This window comes from Peromyscus californicus, unplaced genomic scaffold (genome assembly GCF_007827085.1).
Source record: "Peromyscus californicus insignis strain IS unplaced genomic scaffold, ASM782708v3 Scaffold_5__1_contigs__length_169319896, whole genome shotgun sequence".
Classification (NCBI taxonomy): Eukaryota; Metazoa; Chordata; class Mammalia; order Rodentia; family Cricetidae; genus Peromyscus; species Peromyscus californicus.
In genome coordinates, this window is record NW_026294573.1 from 6,155,343 (window position 1) to 6,177,222 (window position 21,880).

At 42.5% G+C, this 21,880-nt stretch overlaps 1 protein-coding gene across 6 annotated transcripts in view; it reads right to left on the bottom strand.

Annotated features, from left to right (window-relative positions):
* Rere (arginine-glutamic acid dipeptide repeats) overlaps positions 1-21,880 on the bottom strand; it is a 363,675-nt gene that overhangs the window by 175,385 nt on the left and 166,410 nt on the right. The window lies entirely within an intron of this gene.

Genomic DNA, 21,880 nt, shown 5'->3' on the forward strand with positions numbered 1-21,880 from the left:
ATGGTACAGCAATTACAGTCTGAACCTTACTAGGCCCCTCAAGAGATCCTAAGACTCAGGAGGATGCCAACAGCAGCACTTTGTTCCTAGATATTCCTGGAGCCAAAAACAAAGTTTTGCTTTGGCAAGTTAATACTTTGTATGGTGTCACCTATACTGGAAAGTATCATTTCCTAGAATTATGATATTTAATATATTTACACAAAATAAATAATAAGATTGATCTATCGAATACGCCTTAAGTATTTTTTAAGTTTTTTTTCCTACTTGAAGCATACAATTACATTCATAAATATTAGCATGTATGCACATACACCAAAATCGCTATGGAATTTACAATGGTATTTGCACATATTTGAAAATTGGGAATTTCAATCTCTAATTGTTGGAAGAAATATTACATCAGATGAATATATTTAAAAGGATCAGTAATACGTCTTCTCAAATATCCTAGCCCATGGACTGTCGCAGTTGCCCCCTTTGGCTCATTGTAAAATCTCTCTGAAAAGTTCACTGCCCTGTTTTGGATACTCTCTAACAATTAGGACACTCAAAGTTCTACTATAACCCTGCTGCCACGGGGCCAGCGCTGGCAAGGGCACAGTCTCATCGCCATCGTCTTACACCACCTTGCATATCTACTAGAGAAAACAGGCCTAGGAAGGCTTCTTGGGAAAGCTCCACCCTGACACACAAAGTGCTGTGCATGCTCTGACCTGGCATGGGCTGGGCCATTAAAGGACAGCTATGGTGAACAGATAAAGTATTCCTTTGTCTGAGTCTGCCTTGTGTTTGTACCTAGCTCCTCCCACGTGGCTTTATGCTGGAGTGCTGGCAGACACCACAGATAGCACACAAAAGATTTAGGAATTAGTATTTGTGGTCCTGGGGCTAAATAAAACGGCACTTCAATAAAAACTAACACACAGGTATATTGAGAGGATGGCTCCAGGGACAGCAGAGTTTGCAGACATTCCTCACATAAAAACAGATCAACAGTAAGTCAAAATAAACTCCTGCTGACAGCACAACAAAAGAAACACAAATGTTTACACAAACTCTGCAAGGACAGGACAATCTCCCATCAACCACCATGCGGGGGAGGAAACGAAAAGCAGCATTGGGGAATATGACACTTAGGAAGAACCCCCAAACAAGCAAGGAGGCCGGGCTGAGGTGTTGAAAGGAGGGAGCGTTTGGCTAGGCAGACAGGGTAGATGAAGTAGACACAGTGTGGCCAGCTAGGAACTCTAACCACAGCCCGGAGCACATCTCTCACAATGCAAGGCTCAGCTGCAGGAAGACGCCGTAAATAACGTCAAGTTCAGTAAAACAGGGGAAAAAAGGTTCAAAGAAAGGAGAAAGGCCCATTAAAAGTAAAGGATGAAAGAACTGGGAAATCAGTCCAGGCCATCACTTTTGTTGTTGCTATTCTGTGTTTTGTTGGTGGTGGTGGCTTTAGGTTTTGGAGACATGGTCTCTCTGGGCAGCCCAGGCTGTCCTGGAACTCAGAGATCTTCCTGCCTCTGCCTCTCAGATTAAAGGAGTATGTCATCACCAACTGAATTTGTTTGTTTGTCTGTTTGTTTTTGAAGTAACAACAGAAAAACAACTAAGGAAAGTTCTGAAACTAAAAGGAAATAATATTACTCAACCACATGGGTCTAAATATTTAGGAAAATTAAGTTTACCAAAAAAGAACCAAGAGAAACGTGGTATTATGAAGCATATCTGTAAGCTCAGCTACTGCGGAGGCAGAGCCTGAGCCTCAAGTTAATCTGAGTTATACAGTGAAATTCTTTCCCAAAGTAAAATAAAATCAATAATTTGTAATTTTTTAAAACGCAAAAAAAATTAGGTTAATTTCATATAATGTAGCTAAAAAAAATAAAAATAAAGAGCAGAACAGTATCTGTGCTGAAGAAGCATGTATGCAAACATGTCAACAGAAATAAATATAACACACAATTTTCTTTTCCCCCGAGACAGGGTTTCTCTGTGTAGTTTTGTGCCTTTCCTGGAACTCGCTTTGTAGACCAGGCTGGCCTCGAACTCACAAAGATCCACCTGCCTCTGCCTCCCGAGTGCTGGGATTAAAGGCGTGTGCCACCACCGCCCGACCCTAACACACAATCTTAAAACAAAGACACCGTCAAATAGATGGCCTCACGAAAAACCAGCAACAAAAAGAAATGAATAAACAGAGAATAAAAAATTGAAGAAGGCAGGCAGTTTCTCTGGCCCCTGTTAACTAGTCCTCTTATCCCATGTGTATGCTGTGTCACAGGGGACATGTACAATGTACAAAGATAACAGTAATTTTCATTTTTAAAAAAGGAGCACAAGCTGAGCAGTGGTGGCACATGCCTTTAATCCCAGCACTCGGGAGGCAGAGGCAGGCGGATCTCTGGGAGTTCGAGGTTAGCCTGGTCTACAGAGTGAGTTCCAGGAAAAGAGAAAAGCTACACAGAGAAATCCTGTCTCAAAAAACCAAAAAAAAAAAAAAAAAAAAAAAAAGGAACACAAGGGGCTGGAGAGATGGTTAGGAGCACTGGCTCCTCTTCCAGAGGACCTGGGTTCAAGTCCCAACATGGCAGCTCACAGCTGTCAGTAATTTCAGTTCTAGGAGAGCTGACAGCCTCACACAGACACGCATGTAGGCAGAATACCAATGCATACAAAATAGAAACAAATAAATTACTAGGGGAAAACAAAACAGTCCGATATGGCGGTATGATCCTATAACCCTATTATTCAGGATTACTAGAGGATTTCAGTTGGACACCACCTTCACACTGTCCGGGGGAAAAAGGAAGAAAAATCAGAGTGAAAGGGAGAAGGATAAGGAGGAAGGGATCGGAGAGGGCTTGTTTGTATAGTGACTGTGATCCCTGTGCTTGGGATTATTCCTGTGTAGTCAGGAAGATCAGAAGTTCAAGATCATTCTCCAATGTTCTCTACTAACATCATTAGACCAGGAAAAACTCAGGCATCTAGGTAAAGGCAACATGAATTGTAAGAGAAAGAAATCATCACTGGACTTTGACAACAATGCTCTCATCAAACGAAAACATGGCTTTGCTGGGTGAGGTGTGTACAACCATGCCTGGCTAAAGTTTTTCTTTTACAGTTCTAAGAATTTTGAATAATACCATCAGTATTAGTAGTTATTACATACTATTCTGTAGGAAGATGAGACCAAGAAAATAATTATAACATGTTCTAATTCTATCATCTGTGTCCTAGGAACCAAGAATGTCTATGTGAGAGAGTGAGTATAGGTGGACTCCAGCTGAAGTCAGACACAAGCTGTCTGTGATCTTAGTGAGTGAGGAGTGTCATCAGGATCTGTAAGGTGCACTTGATAGGTTTGCCCCTGAAATCAGATGCATTTTCACATCACTTGTGTATAAATCAAAGGGTCTAGAAATAATAAACAACCCAGAAGCAATGAAACCCAAACTAGATTATGCTGTTGAAATATCATTTCCCAGTCAAAGAAACTAGAAATGTTCATGGAAAGGGTGGTTCAGCAGTAGGCATGTTCAAGAGAAAACTATCAAGCTCCAAGGTCAATCAAAAAGAGTCAGGTGTCAACGCCAAGAGGCACCTGCCAACCAATGATGGGGCAATCTGGCTTCCCTAAGGATTGAGGATTACAAGCACTAATGAAGCATTTGGAAACGAGATAAGAAAGGGGAGAGACCGTTTTCCCACGGCCGTGCCTATAGAAAGTGTGCCTGGGTTAAGAAATGGAGGCTAGCAGGAGCACCACCCCAGAAACTCACTCTAGCTAATAAGTGAAAATGAAATACACTCTTACAATTTTGCAACTCCTGAGGAAAAGGACAGAAAAAATAAAATAAAAGCAGGTATTATGTAGCTTCTGACAAAAATACCATACACTAATACAGTGGTTTGAATAAAAATGGCCCCCAAAGGCTCATAGATTTGAATGCTTGGTCACCAGGGAGTGGCACTATCAGGAGGTGTCGTCTTGTTAGAGGAGGTGAGTCACTGGGGGTGGGCTTTGGGGTTTCAGAAGCCCAAGCCAGGCCTAGGGATACTCTCTCCCTCCTGCTGCCTGTGGATCAGGATGTAGAACTCTCAGCTCCTTCTCCAGCATCATGTCTACCCAAGAGCTGCCATGCTTTCTGCCATAAGGATAATGGACTAAACCTCGAAACTATAAGCCCAGCCCCAAGTAAACGCTTTCTTTTCTAAGAGTTGCCATGGTTATGGTGTCTCTTCACAGCAACAGAACAGTGACTAACACAACTAACTATAATTCTGCTCAGATAGATCAGAACCTAAGACTACCCAACATCTGGATCCAGCTACTAACATACAGGAAATGAGAGGATGTAGGCACTGTGCAAACAGTGAACTTCAGATGGCACAAGATTCCTGGTCAAACACCTTGGCAGCAACAACTAAAACAAAAGAAGGGGAAGACTTGACAGATATTAATGTAATAGATTTGGAAGACACAGTATAGACCAAGAAAACCTAGTGTCTAGAAAGCCACACCTGATAATGAGACATAAAGAAGTGATTGCTCTAAGCTAGGGTGCAGTTAATTCTGTGGGGAAAGAAAGGGCTACCACCACAAGGAGACAGGCAGCAGCAAAGTCCTCCTGGGCCTGGGAGATAGCTGTACTTCATAGTGATTCATGAACTACAGATGCTTTATGCGGTCATTTACATCGTGTGAACACGAAGAGGTCCTGGGGAAGAGCCAAATCAACACTCAAGCAACCCAGTGTCAGCCACACTAATGAAAAGCTCTGGCCCATGTCCCCCTGCCTTTAGCCAGCTGTCTGTGGAGAGCTAGTCTCTATGAGTCCACAGCAGAGCAATGTTTTACAAAGTACAATTAAAACACTGCAGGAGGACCAACTGGCTTTAATAGCTTCTAATCAGTTATTTTCCATTTCTGCATTTATCTCATGGTGGATTGCTGACAGTTCAATCTGTGAGCCACATTTGAGTCACAGTAGCCTAAAGAATTGGGTCTGATGCAGTTATAGCTACAGTAGCCATTTGTGACCAAAAGAAACCACCACACTGAAGACACCAGAGCAGAGAGCAGGAAGGAGCCTGAACCCAAGGACCATCTGTGTTCACCCTACTACCATGGAGGTACACCTTGTTTTCTGTAAGAACAGACACAACCGGAAAAACCACATACCTACATTATTTATCACTGTGAAGTTTCCAAAACACAGCATCACAGAGCTTTATTTTCACATGAGAATAACCCTGAGAAGTAAGCATGGTGAGTGTTATCTTGATTTGACAGCTATGAAAACCATGCCCTAACAGATTAAACAGCTTGTCTGAGTAGCACAGCTAGCCAGTGTAGACTTAGAAAAAAGAAGCCAGCTGGGTCTCCCTTTTCCAAGAACAATCTACTTTTCAGTGAACTGAAATGACCTCATCACAATTATCTATAAAAGACAATGTAAATGAGAGATGCGGCCTCACAAATGACACAAACTCTATATAGCACCAGGTACAAAGATCAACAAATTAAAACAACAGTCAGGCCAGGAAGCCAAGATTAGATTGACTACAGGGAGAGTTTGCCATATTTTAAAAGGCCAACAAGCATTTTTTTAAAAAAGGAAACAGACAGAAACCACAAGTGATTCTTAATTCTTTGTTGTCTAGATGGGGCCTCTTTATATTGTCCAGGATAGTTTCAAATTCCTGGGTTCTGATCCTCTTGTCAAGTCTCCCAAGTAGCTGGGAGTACAGCGGCAAGCTATCACACTGGGCTTAAGGCTTGTAACAACGGAGTCAGCCAGCAATGTACTAGCTGAATGAGTAACACTTCCAACAGAAACTCTAAAAGTCTGAAATACTACCCTGGTTCTAGATATCTGTCAATAAGTAGTATTTCTTTTTGTTTTGTTTTTCCAGACAAGGTTTCTCTGTATAACAGCGCTGTAGACCAGGCTGGCCTTGAACTCACAGACACCCACCTGCCTTTGTCTGCCAAGTGCAGGGATTAAAGGCATGCACCACCACCAGAGTAAGTAAAGTAGTATTTCTTAAAAATTGGAAAATTGTGGCATGGTTAATTTTAATCTACTGTGTTTCGATATAAGCAAGACTTTAAAAAAATAATAAAATAAAAGACTCCTAAGAACCACTGTCAATTAGATTTCTGAACATTCTTCAGTAGTAAATACTTAATGGCATGGTGCCATCCTCACTTCCCAGGAAACAAAGACATATTATCAAATAGCTGTCTGGTTAAAAAAGTCATCTACAATGTGAACTACTTTAAGCAAGCCACTTTCGCCTAAATGGACATCAAACATTCCATGACAAAAAGTGCTAAGGTTCTCATATCAGCAACTATTTGCTAAATTCCAGATTAAACAAACAAAAAAGCCTACCTTTCATTAGCAGCAGATATAAAGACTCTTTAGCTACAGTGAATAGGTTGTTAGGACATTTAGGAAACAGGGAAAAGGAGAAGAGGTTAGCTAGAGACAGATATGAGCATAGGTGTAGGTACAGGCATAAAAACTCACCAGCTCAAAACAAATACTGGAAAGAAATATACCAATTGTCCACTAACTGCACAAACACAACTCAGTCCTTACAGCAGGAGAGGAGGAAGTAAACCAGGAAATCAAGCTTCTATTAGCCCCAGGGTGGGCAGACTAGGGTCCCAGCTTCCCCTGGGCCTCTGCCAATTTCTCCAGTATTTTCTGGACAAAGACACATGGTTAAGCATGAGTGTATGGAACATCTATGGCCAAGTGAACGGCTACCACTGAGAAGACAAAACTAAAAATATCTACTACCTAGATATTTTTATGGACTACTATGGACCTTTAGAGAGAAAACCAGTCAAACCTGTGTATAAAAAGCTTCTGCCAGTCAGAACTGGAAAGATGTCTCAGTGCTTGTTTAGAGTACCGGATGCTCTTATAGGGAACTTGGGTTTGGGTCACAGTACCTACATGTTGTTGGTTCACAACCATATCTAACTCCAGTTCCAGGGGACCCAACACCCAGAAACACATGTGGTACACAGACATAACACACAGGCAAAACAACCATATACTTATAAAAAATTTTTTAAAATCTGTCAGGCCAAGCAAAGTAAAGTGTTACATGAGTTTAATCCCAGCACTGGAGAAATGACTTGGGATTGCAAGTTCAAAGGTAGCCTACATTCTATTGTGAATTTTTTTTATTCAAAAAAAAGGAGAAAGAGGGGCTGGAGAGATGGATCAACCTTTAAGAGCACTGGCTGCTTTTCCAGAGCACCCAGGTTCAATTCCCAGCACCCACATGGTGGCTCACAACCATCAGATACCCCCAGTTTCAGGGGACCTGATGACCTCTTTTGACTTCTGTAGGTACCAGGCACATACATGGTGCATAAACATACATGTATGCATGCAAGCAAAAAACACATACGCATAAAATCAATCTTTAAAAAATTTTAAAAAAGAAAGTAAAGAGAAGGAAAAGCTAATGTGAGTGATCATTACTGAACAACTGCATACAATGTGGTGCTCTCTCTTTCCAGAGCAGTAGGAGCCAGCCTCCATCTCACAAGTACCTCACTCAGTTCAGGAGGCTCAAGACTGGCCTAGAAAAGAGCTGACCCAGGTACAAAACAAATCAGTATGTTAGGTACAAGTCAGAATATCACAAAGATCTAGAGAACTACATGGGCATTTTATCTCCCTTTGAAGGAACCCAGAAAGGCTGATGATATAGTGAGTTAGGCCATAGAGTACTTGCCTAGCTCACACAAGATCCTGGGATTAGTCCCCAGCACTGGAAGAAAGCCAGTTTGAGTAAGAAAATGAATTATCTTCATAGTTGATGCTCCTGTGTGACACACATAGAAATAGTGTTAATATTCAATACTGGTAGTGCTGGAGTGTACCCCAGGATCACAGAAAAACTTCAACTTCAGCAATCCTAAAACCACATGCATTACTGAACATGGCAGATGCCTGAGGCATGTGTCAGTAAAAGGGGAAGTCAACTGGCTTTCTCCTACTACAATTTCTATCAGTAGTTAAAATGGCAAGTGCTTAACCGTTTAATACATACTGAATTATACTTTTAATCTGACATTTCAATTTTCAGAGACAATTGTCTGCTTTTAAAAAACTTGTTTAACCAGGTCTCTGATATTATAACCCAAACTAGAAACCAATGGAATGGAAAAGATTCCAGGTCCTCTTCTAGAAAACTCATTAAAAATTTTTTTAAAATTTACAAAAAAGGAGCCGGGCGGTGGTGGCGCACGCCTTTAATCCCAGCACTCGGGAGGCAGAGCCAGGCGGATCTCTGTGAGTTCGAGGCCAGCCTGGGCTACCAAGTGAGTTCCAGGAAAGGCGCAAAGCTACACAGAGAAACCCTGTCTCGAAAAACCAAAAAAAAAAAAAAAAATTTACAAAAAAGGTAAGAAAGGTTGTTGCTTAAACCCTTTCCACCACCCCCCAAAAGGGGGGGGGGGCGCAAGTAAGAAGAAAGAAAGAGAAAACTCACTCAACTTCTTGCTCTGACACCATGAGGGTAATCCTATTTCCACAATAGCTGAGGGGAGTGTCACTTCATCCCAGTGTTAATAGGACCATTGAGTGCCTAGTTCTCAGCCCTCTGTAAACGTGAGTAGGTGGTGTGTCTCCTCATAATATGCTCACAAGAACTCCAACTACAATTACAACAGTCTAACAAAACAGGTTGAAATTTTAAACACGCACTCTAAAGTACTAGGAACCAGCCTGCTGCACTCCCCCACCCACACCTGTGGCCTCCCTTTAATCAACCAAATGCATTACAGTTCTTTTTTTTTTGGGGGGGGGGTTGAGACAGGGTTTCTCTGTGAAACAGTCCTGGCTAGCCTGGAACTCACTCTGTAGACCAGGCTGGCCTCAAACTCACAGAGATCCACCTGCCTCTGCCTCCCGAGTGCTGGGATTAAAGGCGTGAGCCATCACCACCCGGCTGCATTCCAGTTCTAAAGCCATGCTGGTAGTAAGAACAACTTACAACATGCTGCAAAAGAAAGCAGCACAACAAAAGAGGCCGTGTGGAAGGCAGCACACTATAGAAAACAAGGCATGCCTGTAGCCACCATGGGCAACAGGCAGACCAACAGGCGTCTCCAATCGTCCAGTGTGGGCAGCATAGGAAACCAGCTCTATACATGGGCCTGGCAATGTTACAAGTTGCACTGCTCACTCCATCCACACAAAGCCAACTAAGGTCAACTTCTCCAAGAAAACTCCAACTCCAGGACACACCACAGTCTCCCGCAGCAACTACACACTCACCAGGCAAGATACCATGCACACAAACCATTGCCACTGCTCTGTGGCACACAGACTGCAATGACTTCGTTCTCTTTCTGCTTTTCTTCATGAGTCTACCTTCTCACTCAACCAGCTCCTTTCTACAGCAGAGAAACGGGCTTGAAAATCTGAGCAGTTGTCTAAAGCAATCAACTGTGTTTCTGTACTGGCCTTAGCCTCGCCTGGTTCTGCTGGAGATGTCTCTAACTCATCCTTGCCCTTGGAGGGTTAAAACCAAAAGGCCTTCAGAAACAATGCTACCTCCACCCAAAAAAAAAAAAAAAACCACATGGTCATCACACTACCAGTTTTCTCTCCCTTTACAGAGGAGGATTCTAGCTTCCCTCTGAGTAGATGCAGCTGCCCTGCTGACTAATAAGTTTGGCTATGGCACACAGCGGCGGCCAAGCATACTCATGGGCTCTTCTCCTCCGCCCTTGGCTTCTTATAGCCCAATGACTGACTGTGTAAAACTTGAGGCTGAATCTGGAGCCTCACACAAGTGAGGTAAGCACTGCAGCTGGGCGATACCTCAGACCACCTTTCACTTTCAACCTGGCCATTGAACTTGAAGTCCCTTCTGCCTCAGTCTCCCAAACAGCTGGGAGGACAAACCTTTACCACCACATCTAGCCAGCCTGATCTTTTACTTAATTCCCATCACAAGGCAAGAATTTACAGTTCAACGTAGCTTGAACAGCACTGCAGGGTAATGAAATATGCTCAAGGCATGTGGTGTCTGTAAAGGCTATCACTGAAATAATTAGGCATCAAGAGCTGCAAAAGAGAAAACAAGAAAAGCAAGCGGGAGGGAGGGAGGGAGGGAGAGCGAGCTTAACCAGTAACTTAAAGAATATACAAAGGCATTTACCCAAAAGAAAAGCACAAATCTGCTCGAGAACACTGTGAATTGGAAGGCAACTGTCCAGAGGGACCCGCCAGTCTACTGGCGGTTCCAATACAAAGCGCCTCACAAGTCTCCCTGTGCCAGGGACAAATCACCAGCAGGCAAAGCCCAGGTAACGAAAGCCTGTGAGCCAGCCCTTAATAATGCGGCCTTTCCAGGAGTGTGTATTGATTTTGTTTCAGAGGAAGGAGTGTGCTTTATCTTCAGTCTTACAGCTCAGCGACAACATCAAGAATTGAAGCACAGCACTTTCCTGACACAGGATTTTTCAAACTGTAGCCTAGGATTCTTTTTCATTTTTCATGCATTTCTAGAGATTCCTGGCCTCATGCATGTGTCTTCCTACTTGGTCCATTGTAACAATACAGGTCTTCCAGTTTCTCCAGTTTAAATACATCTATCCACCAATGATCAGAGGCTTCCCATTTCTCCTATAAGCGAGTTTAACCATGTACCAGACACTGTGAACATCGCACCTGTTTGCTAACGAGCCTGCCTGACAGTGCAAGTTAAGACTGACCATGAAAATGGCAGCTGTAGCTACAGTACCACATTCAAACAAACCCGAGACCTCACTTGATATTTTTAAAGTGGTTTTTAATTGTCTTATAAGTGAAACAAACTCTCATCAACCCTCAACAAACAGGTTCTGCAACCAAAATCACAAAGCACAGGCTTCTCCTAACCCCGCCAAGAAGGCAGTATGAAGCAGCCAAGTTGCCTCACGTCAGGGACACCGAATGCTCAATTTTTAGAATGGGATGGGGAAATTACTTTCACTTTAAAGTGAATCTTATATTGCTCAACAAGTTAATTAATATTTTGATTATACAGTGTACAACTCCATTAACAAAGTTCAGAGCTATTAAGAATTTGATTATAGCTGGGCGGTGGTGGCGCATGCCTTTAATGCCAGCACTCGGGAGGCAGAGGCAAGTGAATCTCTGTGAGTTTGAGGCCAGCCTGGTCTACATAGCAAGTGTCAGTTAAGCCAGGGCTACACAGAGAAGCTCTGTCTTGGGGGAGGGGGGGGGGGATTTTGATTACAGCCAGGTGTAGTGGTGCACACCTTTAATCCTAGCACTTGGAGAGACAGAGGCAGGCATATCTCGGTAAATTCAATGCCAGACTGGCCTACACAGTGAGATCCAGGACAGCCAGGGCTACATAGAGACCCTGTCTAAAGAGGAGAGGGAGGGGGGAGAGAGGGGGGAGAGAGGGGGAGGAGAGAGAGAGAGAGAGAGAGAGAGAGAGAGAGAGAGAGAGAGAGAGAGAGAGGAAAGAAAGAAAGAAAGAAAGAGAAAGAAAGAAAGAAAGAAAGAAAGAAAGAAAGAAAGAAAGAAAAAGAAAGAAAGAAAGAAAGAAAGAAAGAAAGAAAGAAAGAAAACTACAAAGAAGGGGGAACTAATAAAGCTTATTAGCACAGCCAACTAAGCAGCACTGTGGAGTGGTCAAAAGCCAGTCAGTGAAGCTGAATCAACAAACCACCGGCACATATTATCAGGGAAAAGCCCAATCACTTCAGAGCACACTAAACGCATACCAACAAAGAGCTATCCAATAACAATAGTGAAAAGAAAGAGCAACAGAACCAAATCAGCAAACAAAGTGTGGTCTGCACAGGACACAGGCGAGCTGTTCCCAACAACCTGAGCTAAAGCCGTCGGTTGTTTTACATTTTACTCCAGAAATAAGTCTCAACAGCCACCCTAATACTAATGATGGTATTGAGGTTTGTTGATTCTGACATTTGGTTGGAAATTAATTTATAAATGCCTTTCACAACTATATGAGGGGTATACGCACAAAGATTATACTTAGTTTATATGTTGGGGAAGTTAGTAGAACCAAAACAGCAATTCTCCTGGCAGTCCTAGGATGGACTTAGAACAGGGCCTAACTAGGTGGCCAAGCACCCTAATACCGTGTTTACATCCACAGCTCTCTCAAAAACGACTTCCCCTCTCTATAATACACCTATACTCGTATTTCAGTCAGTCAGTAGTTGACCAACCTACATTCCCCGAATCTACAGTCCAGATTCTCTTGGGAGCTCTTAGAAGAAGCATCTATCAATCCCTGAGGCTAACTCTACGACTACTGAATTCATCATCGTTATTTCACAGTGAAGAAACTGAGGCTCAGAAAGTAAGTCATCTGATTATAGAACAACTACTACCACCATGATTGAGACAATACTATAGTCTCAAGAGCGAAAAGTGTGGTTTTAACTGCGTCCACTATGGCAAAATCATTTCAAATGGAAACTACAAACAACTCCCCTCTCCCCCGCCCCCGAAAGCATGACTGGCAGCAGAGAGAGCTAAGAGCAGCAGCAGAGCAGAGTGGGAAAGGCATGAGATGCCAAGCAGAACTGACTAGGACTCTGAAGGAGGAGAGTGTTCCACTGCAGAAGAAGAGGAGCCCAGAACACAGCACAGCAAGGGATACAAGGGGTAGGTAAAAGGAAAAGATGAGGTCACAGAATCAGGGTCTTTTCTGCATTTTGTGAAATGACAAACTGAGCTTATCAGCTACAAACTTGCTAGAAAACCTACTATAGGGCTATGGAGACAAAGCATCTGGGCTCCAAAGAACTGATCCCACACAACCCTTCCACTACTGCTCCAAATCCCTATACGTCTACAAAACACAGCTCTCCAGATGCTTCCAGAGCTTCTACTAGACTCACTAAACAAAACATTCAAATAGACTTTTTGTCACCCATACAGCCAAAAAGCTCTGTAACCATCAATCAACATACAGCTGCCCTTGGGAAGTCTCTTTTATGATTTCCACAGGCCTTCTTTAAGGACTGTCTCTAAATAGTTAAGTAAAATCTAATGTCACTGCTTTGAAACATGGCAATCAATTCTTCCCCAGTTCACTCTAAACGGGTAATTAATTAAAGGAATAGAGAAGACTGAGCTGTACTGCTGGTAACAGGGAGCTGACCTAACATATCAACACCACACTTGATGTTACATAGGGAGCACTAGCATTCAACTAGTTCTAGGATGAACACACCGTAATATGGCTCAATTTAGATACTTTAAGTAATTAATTCAGCAATGTTTTCAGGGAAAAGATGTGTGGGGGTGTGTCAAATCATATCAAAATAGGGAAAAGTCAGGTCTTTATTCCTGGCCTGAGTAGTTGTCCAGTACAGGGAGGCACTATGGATAGCGTGAAATTCCTCCACAAAGGGCTTTCACTGACACTACTGAATCAAGCTACATATTGAAATACAAGTTTCTATTTCCAAAACTTTAGGGGGCTGGGCAGTGGGGGTGCACGTCTTTAATCCCAGCACTCAGGAGGTAGAGGCAGGATCTCTGAATTCAAGGCCAGTCTGGTCTAGAGAGCGAGTTCCAGGATGGCCACAGCTACCTATAGAAACCCTGTCTCAAAAATCCATCTAAAAAACAAAACAACAAAAACCTTCAGGGGGTTAGGAGTATATTTTAGTTACTAGAATGCTTGTCTAGCAAGTATAAAGCCATGGTTTGATACCTATCCCTAAATAAACTAGGCAAATGCATGCACGCCCACAATTCCAAAATGCTTGAGCTGGAAGCAGGAAGATTAGAAATTCAAGATCATGCTCAGTTACATAAGAAGTTTGAGGCCAGTCTAGTAGACATAAGAACCAGTCCAAAAAGAAAAGAAAAAAAAAAAAAAAAAAAAACCCTTAAGATTTCTACCTATTCTTAAATCTTTCTAACTTGGCTTGACATCTGAAATTTTTTTAGAGAGATCCTAAATTTTTTTTATTTCCTAATTTACAACCCTGGCAATTAAATGAAAGGAAAGCTAAAGCTATCATTGAGATTTACTGATGAGTAGACTAGATAATATACTTATCTGGGATACTCCAGAGACTTTAACCCTAAGTGGCCCAGGGTGGCCTTGAACTCCTGACCTTCCTGCTCACTCTTCTCAAGTGCTGGGATTAAAGGTGTGTGCCGCCACTGCCTGGCCTCTATGGTTAACTAGTAGCTAGCTCCACCCTCTGATCTCCAGGCAAGGTTTGTCAGAACACAAACAAAAAAATCATACAATAGTAGTTCATCCTAAAATGGATGGAGAGATGGCTCAGAGGTTAAGAGCACTGACTGCTCTTCCAGAGGTCCTGAGTTCAATTCCCAGCACCCACATGGTGGCTCACAACCATCTGTAGTGAGATGTGGCCCCTTCTTCTGTGTACATAACAAATAAATAAATCTTTAAAAAAAATAAATAAAAAAGTTTCAAGGGGCAAGAAAAACCAGGTAGTAAAATGAACAGAGCCTTGAATGTTATTTAAAAAAAAAAATTCTTTTCTGCAGCTCAGTCATGAATCTGGCTTTACCTGAGTAGAGATCCCTAAAGACTCTGTGCTGTGCTGACCTTTGTATCTTTACCTACATGACAATACGCTCTCCTAAAGAGAAAGATAACTCTATAAAGCTAGGTTAAGGAAAATCCCACCTTATTTCTGTGGGCTAAAATGTCTGTAGCAATATATTAATAAAATAAGCCATCGAGCTGGAAAGAGATAGCTCAGTGGTTAAGAGCACTCACTGGCTACTCTTCCAGAGGAGCCAAGTTTGGTTCCTAGCACCTACATGGTGGCTTACAACATCTTTAACTCCAGTCCTAAGAAATCCTATGACCTCTTATGGCTTCCACAGGCACTGTACACATGTGGTGCACAGACTAACATACATGCAGGCAACACATCCCATAAACATTTAAAAAAAACTGGAAAAAATTTATGTCTGGAAAACTTGGAACCTCAACACATTTGTGCAGATCTTTTTTCCAGTCTAATATGAATCACGCCCCCGGCCCCAAAAGACAGGACTGCCAAGGCCTAACTACCTGTCAGTAATAGAGGGTAATGTGTTGATGACGGTCAACACAATGATGATGAGAAAGCTAACTGAAGGCCGCAGGGGTTGATAATCCAATACAAACTATGGGAACAAAAAGTCCAAACTACAGAAGTTCTAAAAGCATGGGGCTACTTTGAAATCTTTGGGGTGTGGATTACAAAGAAAAGGAAGCCTTAAAAACAAACTGGCTGACAACCAGCTTTAACGGGAAAGCAGAATGGAGAACCTGCTCCAGGTGAACTAACCTAAAAGCAGGGCATGTGGTTTCTGCTACCTTTACATTACAGGGCAGCTAGAAGTTTTAAAGAATTTTTACAACTTGCTACATCAAAATTCAGTATCTTATCATCATCTTTCATCTCCATTAGCTACGAGTGTATTAACAATTCTACAATTTCAGCTGTCTTAATACCTTCTACTTCAATCTCATATAAAAGGCAGTAACTGTTCCCATGATTTTCATGGATGTTATTGTCATGTCAAATGGGGAAGCCACAGTAAACAATGAAAACCTAGTTAGGTCTCAGAATTCCTGTATGGCTAACTACAGACAACCAGGTTAGACTTGGTGCTTTCTTGCTAGACAGGGTCTTTCTGTGCAATCCAGGCTTGCCCTGTAGTCCTCCAGCCTAGCAGCTCAACACTAGGTGTTACACTTGCCCTACATTGCTCTACACTGCACTACACTGTGCACTGCTCTACAGAACCAAAGGTCAAACAGACAGCCGTGGACTCTCCAGATGGCACAGGGTTAAAAATGCTTGTTCTTAAAAGAGACTGAAGTTCAGTTCCCAGCACCCACATTGGTCACACCACCTGTAACTCTAGCTTCAGGGAATCTGGAAAATGTGTACATGAACATACACACACTCAGACATACACCTAAATAAAAATAGTATATAATCTTTTAAAAAAAATGGTGAGCTAGGTATGTTGGTGTGTGCCTCTAGTCAAAGCTAATAGGGAGACTGAGGCAGGATGATAACTTGAGCTCAATAGTTCAGTAATAGCCTGGGCAACGTAGTGAGACATTCTCAGAAATAATCAAATAAAAAGAATGAATGAATGAATGAATGAATGAATGGTGTGCAGGAACATATGAACATCTGTATTGGTTACTATTGATTGTCATCTTGACGGAAGCTAGAATCACCTAGGACACATGCCTCTGGGATGTCTGAGAAGAATATCTAGATTAGGTTAATTGAAGGAGGAAGAGCCAGGCTGAATGTCGGCATAAATAGGAGAAAGCTAGCTAAGCACAGTATTCACTCTTCACGGCTTCTTGAGTATGGATACAGTGTGACCAGGGGCCTCCAGCTCCTGCTATCTATCATGCCTTTCCAACCACAACGAACTACACTCTCATGTGAGCCAAAATTAACCCTCCTTAAAATGTTTTGTTCAGGGTATTTTCTCCCAGCGACAGATCAAGTAACACATTTTTCAGAACATCCCTTATAGATCCAGGAGAGTAGCACAGGGTTAGTGGAAAGACAACAACCTAAAACAAAGGAGAATGGCATTGGCCTAAGCAGCCCCGCACTGAACAGGGGACTCAAACCCACAGCCTGTGGTGTGCACTAGCTTCTTGCGCCACAACTGTGAGAGTGGGATCCAGGAGATTTACTCCAGGGGAAACACGAACCTGAAATCCTGTATATGCACACAGGTTCAAACATGTGTTTGTGTTGAAATCAGAGACCGAAGTTGGCTGTCATCCTTCAGGAGTCAATTACCTTGGATTTTGTTTTTTGGTTGGGACAGGGACTCTCATGGCCTGGTGCTCACCACAGGCTAGGCTGTCTGGACAATGAGCCCCAGGGGTCTGCCTGTCTCTGCTTTCTTGGGGCTGGGATATAAGTGCATGCCATCTGGTGTCTGGGCTTTTTTGTAAACAGATTTCTGGTGATCCTCACAGGTCCTCATGCTTTGAGGAGAGACACATTACTGGCGGAGCTAAGAAAAAAACATTAAGTAGGCTGGGTAGAGTGGAAGGGGGATCTGGGAGAAGTTGGAGGATGGTAAAAATATATTTTAGAAACTATACTTTGAATAGAAGTTCACATAGATTAAAAGAAAATGAAATGGAAAAAACTTTTTAAAACTTTGGGGGAGGGGGCACCATGAATGTGTGCCACTACATGCATGCCACAGGAAATATTCTGAGGTCAGAGGGCAACTTGCTGGAGTCAGTCCTCTCCTTCCACCGTGTGAGTTGGAAATCAAACTCAGGACATGTAGCTCGGTGTTAAGTACCTTTATCCACTGAGCTATCTTCCTGGACAGAGAAGATAGAAGATATAGAGAACTCCAGAGAAGTGTTAGGAAGGCTTGAGCAGATGAAAGTAGACACTCAGCACCTGATCCAAGAGCTGGCTGACGGGAGGTCTAACTAACCACAGAGGAACCTCCCGAGAACGGGAGTCTGTGGTGCGGTCTTGCTACGCTACTTGGAGCTGATCTTGAACTTGTGGGCTCCAGCGATCCCCCTTGTGCCTCCTCTGCAGTTGGTAGGATTACATGAGTATACCACCACACCGGGCTTACATCCCTAATCTTAACTTCAGATTATTTTCAACATTTTCTAAATATACTGACTAGAATTCTAGTAAATAGCTAAAGATCTTCTTTGCATAAAAATGTACATCCATATAATGCTATCACAAAATTTCAGAAAGTTCATTAAACCTTCTTAAACTCAGAGCTCAACTAATAGAATATCAGATAAGTTACAATTTCAGGAAACTGCTTCTTAAACCATAATTTGTATGAGTCAAGTTGCTTTGGTGGGTGAGTTTGTCTTTTTAGTTTTTATCTGTGCACACAAACTTGCCTCAAGGGGTTGGGGGAGTGCTCTGTGTAACAGAGGATAACTTGCAAAGGTCGGTTCTCCCCTTCCATGATGTAGGTTCAGGAGACTGAGCTCAAGTTACCAGGTTTGTTGGCAAACACCTTTTTACCCAGTGAACTCTCACTGGCCCAGCTAGTATTTATTTCTAGTTTGGGGGTGGGTGAGGAGGGGCACTGAAACAAAACTGCTGTTTTTGAAATGCATATTATTGAATTGTTATCTATTTGTCATGTGTGTGGCCTGCACATGCCAAGGCTTGCTATGGACACCAGAAGACAATTTGCAGGAGGAATTCATCTTCTCTTTCCAACATGTGGGTCCCAGGGATTGAACTCAAGCTGTTAGGCTTGGTGGCAGGCAACTTTATCAAGGGCTCTTCAAACCATTATGACAGTATTGTGCTTTTGTCTTTTTTTCGGGGGGGTGGGGGGTGAGACAGGGTTTTTCTGTGTAGCTTTGGTGCCTGTCCTGGATCTCACTCTGTAGACCAGGTTGGCCTCGAACTCACAGAGATCCACCTGCCTCTGCCTCCTGAGTGCTGGGATTAAAGGGGTGCGCCACCACTGCCCGGCTTGTTTTTTCTTTTTAAGACAGTGTCTCACTATGTAGCCCTGACTGGCCTGGAACTCACAGAGATCTGCCTGCCTCTGCTGCTTCCTGACTGCTGGACTAAAATGTGTGCACCACCATGCCTGGCCCATCTGTTGGCCACTCACAAAAGTCTCAAACACACAAAAGGACATGGCTAAAATTCTTAAGTACTACATTATGGTGACACTCAGAGGGGCAGAGGTAGGAACACTACACTATGGTGATATTTTGTTTGTATTAAAATATTATTTGTATGTTAATAAATAAAGTTGCCCGGGGGTCAGAGCTATTAGCAAGCCATAGGAAAGCAGGGCAGTGGTGGCGTACGCTTGTAATTCCAGCACTTGGTAGGCAGAGCTGGGTAAGTCTCTGTGTGTTCAGGGATACAGCCATTATTGGATACACATGCCTTTAATCTTAATACGAATCATGGAAAACCTGGAGGCCTATACAGACAGGCCGTGAGGAGGCGGTCATGTGGTTGGGTTTACAACCAATGAGAAGGCAGGACAGGAACTCTATATAAAGACTTTAACACAGGGGTAGCTCTGGTTCGGAGAGGTAGGACCACCGCAGGAGGAAGGGTAAGGTTTTAGCTCTTAGCTCTGACCTCTTGGTTTTCTTCTTTGCATTGGTTCTGTGTTTCTTATTTAATAAGAAGGTTGGTTACATCTACACTACACAGACAAGGCAAGCCAAAGGTTACACAGCAGGGCCTTGTCTATTTTGTCTGTTTGTTTTTCATTTCTCAAGACAGGGTTTCTCTGTGTAGTCCTGAATGTCCTCGAACTCACAGAGATCCGCCTGCCTCTGCCTCCTGAGTGCTGGGATTAAAGACGTGCACCACCACCGCCCAGCTTTTTTTTTTAAAGAGCAAATAAATAATTATTTTACAAATTAATCCTCAACAATTAAATGTGCCAACCCAGCTTTGGTCTCCTAGCAATGAGGAGGGCAGGGGCAGCCCACATGCAACCTGGCAGAGCTCTACCTAGGGCAGAAGAAACAAAGGCAGGAAAGTCCCCTAGAAAGGGCAGCACTGAAATCAGGGGAAGGAGCGACAGGAGCTGGACTTGGGAAAACCTAGGCAGCGCTCCCTTTGCTTTCTTCATCCTCCAGTTCTCACTTCTCACCACCATCACCAGTGACACAATTCTTTTGGCAAGAAAACATTCAAACCAGCAAATTCTTTCATTCTTTTTTTGTTTTGTTTTGTTGTTGTTGTTGTTTTGTTTTGTTTTTCCAAGAAAGGATTTATCTGTAGCCCTGGCTGTCCTGGAACTAACTTGCTTTCTAGACCAGGAAGACAGAGATCTGTCTACCTCTGCCTTCTGAGTGCTGGGATTAAAGGCGAGCTCCACCACCACCCAGCTTCAGCAGATTCTTGGTAACTAGTAAAAATTGTCTCTTCAGCAGAAATACTAACAAGAGCAAGTAACTTAAAAATTTATAAAATTAAATCCAATGAGTCCACATACCTGCATATGCAGAAGAAAGCTAACTTATGATGCAATGAATGTTATCCTATAAAAACTAAATAACAAAAATAGTCTATTAGCAAAGACATCTGGTGCATCATGACAAGGAACATTAACGATATTGTCTGCAACCCTGTAATCAATTTTTTTCCTCCCAGCAGCTCTCTCATTACACTGTACTAGATCTGTATGCCTGCAGAATTTATGGGAGCTCCACATGGGGGAAGGGGCTCTGCCAACAGGATCCAGCAAGAATGACTTTGGCAACACGAACCACCATTAAAGAACAATCAATACAATTAGTCTTATGCAGCATCATCTGACTCAAGGAAGATTTATCATCATGCTATTGACTCTTCTCCAATCTACATTGATGATGGCATCTAAGGACTCCACCAATAATGAATTTATTTAAATCCTCAGTGGATGCTGAAAAATAGCAATACTGATCATCACTAATGCTATTATAGAAAGTTTACTAAAAGATCAGCATAACTGGCCAAATTTAAAATCCATTCAACAAATCCTGGTTAGTAAGTACCACAGTAAATAAAAGTGTCTAAGCTAAAATCACACTGATTAGAGGAAATCAAAAAAATACCAGCCTGCAAGATAAACCATATTTCTCAGATACATAAAGGAACAATACATCTCAGACTGAAGTTTCCCAGGTAGGCAGTCAAAGCTCCACTGATTTTTCCCATAAGACGTCAGTCAATTCTACAGCTCTGAGGACTCTAACCCAGTACATTAGGTTCACCTTCACTGTATGTGCTTATTATCTCAAGAAATCCAAGGCTGCCATAGAAATCCCTTTGGTGGGGTCTAATTCTTGAGTAATTACATCAACCACATAAATGTGACATTGTTGTTCTAACAACTACTCCTGGTTTTGTTACACTTGTGAGGTGGAGATGGAGGGTGTTAAACAGGCCTCTCTCTATAGCCCAAGCTGGCCTCAAACTCAAAACAATCCTGGTTTCAGCTTTCCAAGTACTGGGATTTCAGGCATGAAAAACTACACCCAGCTTGTTGTAATTATTAATAGCAATCTCTACAGGCTTGTTCTTCATTTTACATAGAGATGACAGTCCTAACCCTCCAGCTAGCATTCCCTTTTCTATACTGCATGCTGTCACCAAATGAATATTCTGAAACAATGGCTTGTAAGAGAGCTCAGTTGGATTCTTTTCTAAGCCTTCAAAAGCTCTCTACTACCTATCCCATAAACATCTTAACTAGTCTAACCTCAAGATCTTCTGAGACTCAGCCCTATTTTACATCTTTACCTCTGCCTTCAGCACCCACTTACATACGCTCTTCACAGACATCCTACGTCTTCTCACAACTCCTAGAGTAATCAGCACATTGTCTACACTGCAGGACAAATGTACACTCTGCCTATCTACATCATATTGACATGTCAAAAATGTACAGCTTCTGGATTATAATCCCTTTCACAAAACCATATGCTATAACCTGCACAAAGAACTCTTAGAGCCAGGACACTAATACAGTGTGTTGACAGTATCTGGTACTATGGATATGTGAGATGACTACCCTCTTGTATGATTTTCTACTTCAGTACAAACTTAAACCCAGTCCAATAACTCTTCTAGTTATATACAGTCTTGGGTACTCAGTACAAAACAGTAAACACCTGTATTCTAGAAAAGTCACCACTAAAGTCCTCCAAAAAAGAAGAGAAAGGAAGCCAAGTGAGCACACAGTCCATAAGTGGGAAGCTACAGCACATTAAAAAAGTCCTCATGGAGCACCACCACTGCATCCTGCTCCATCTCATGCATCTAATCTTCTAATCAAGTCACAGAGGG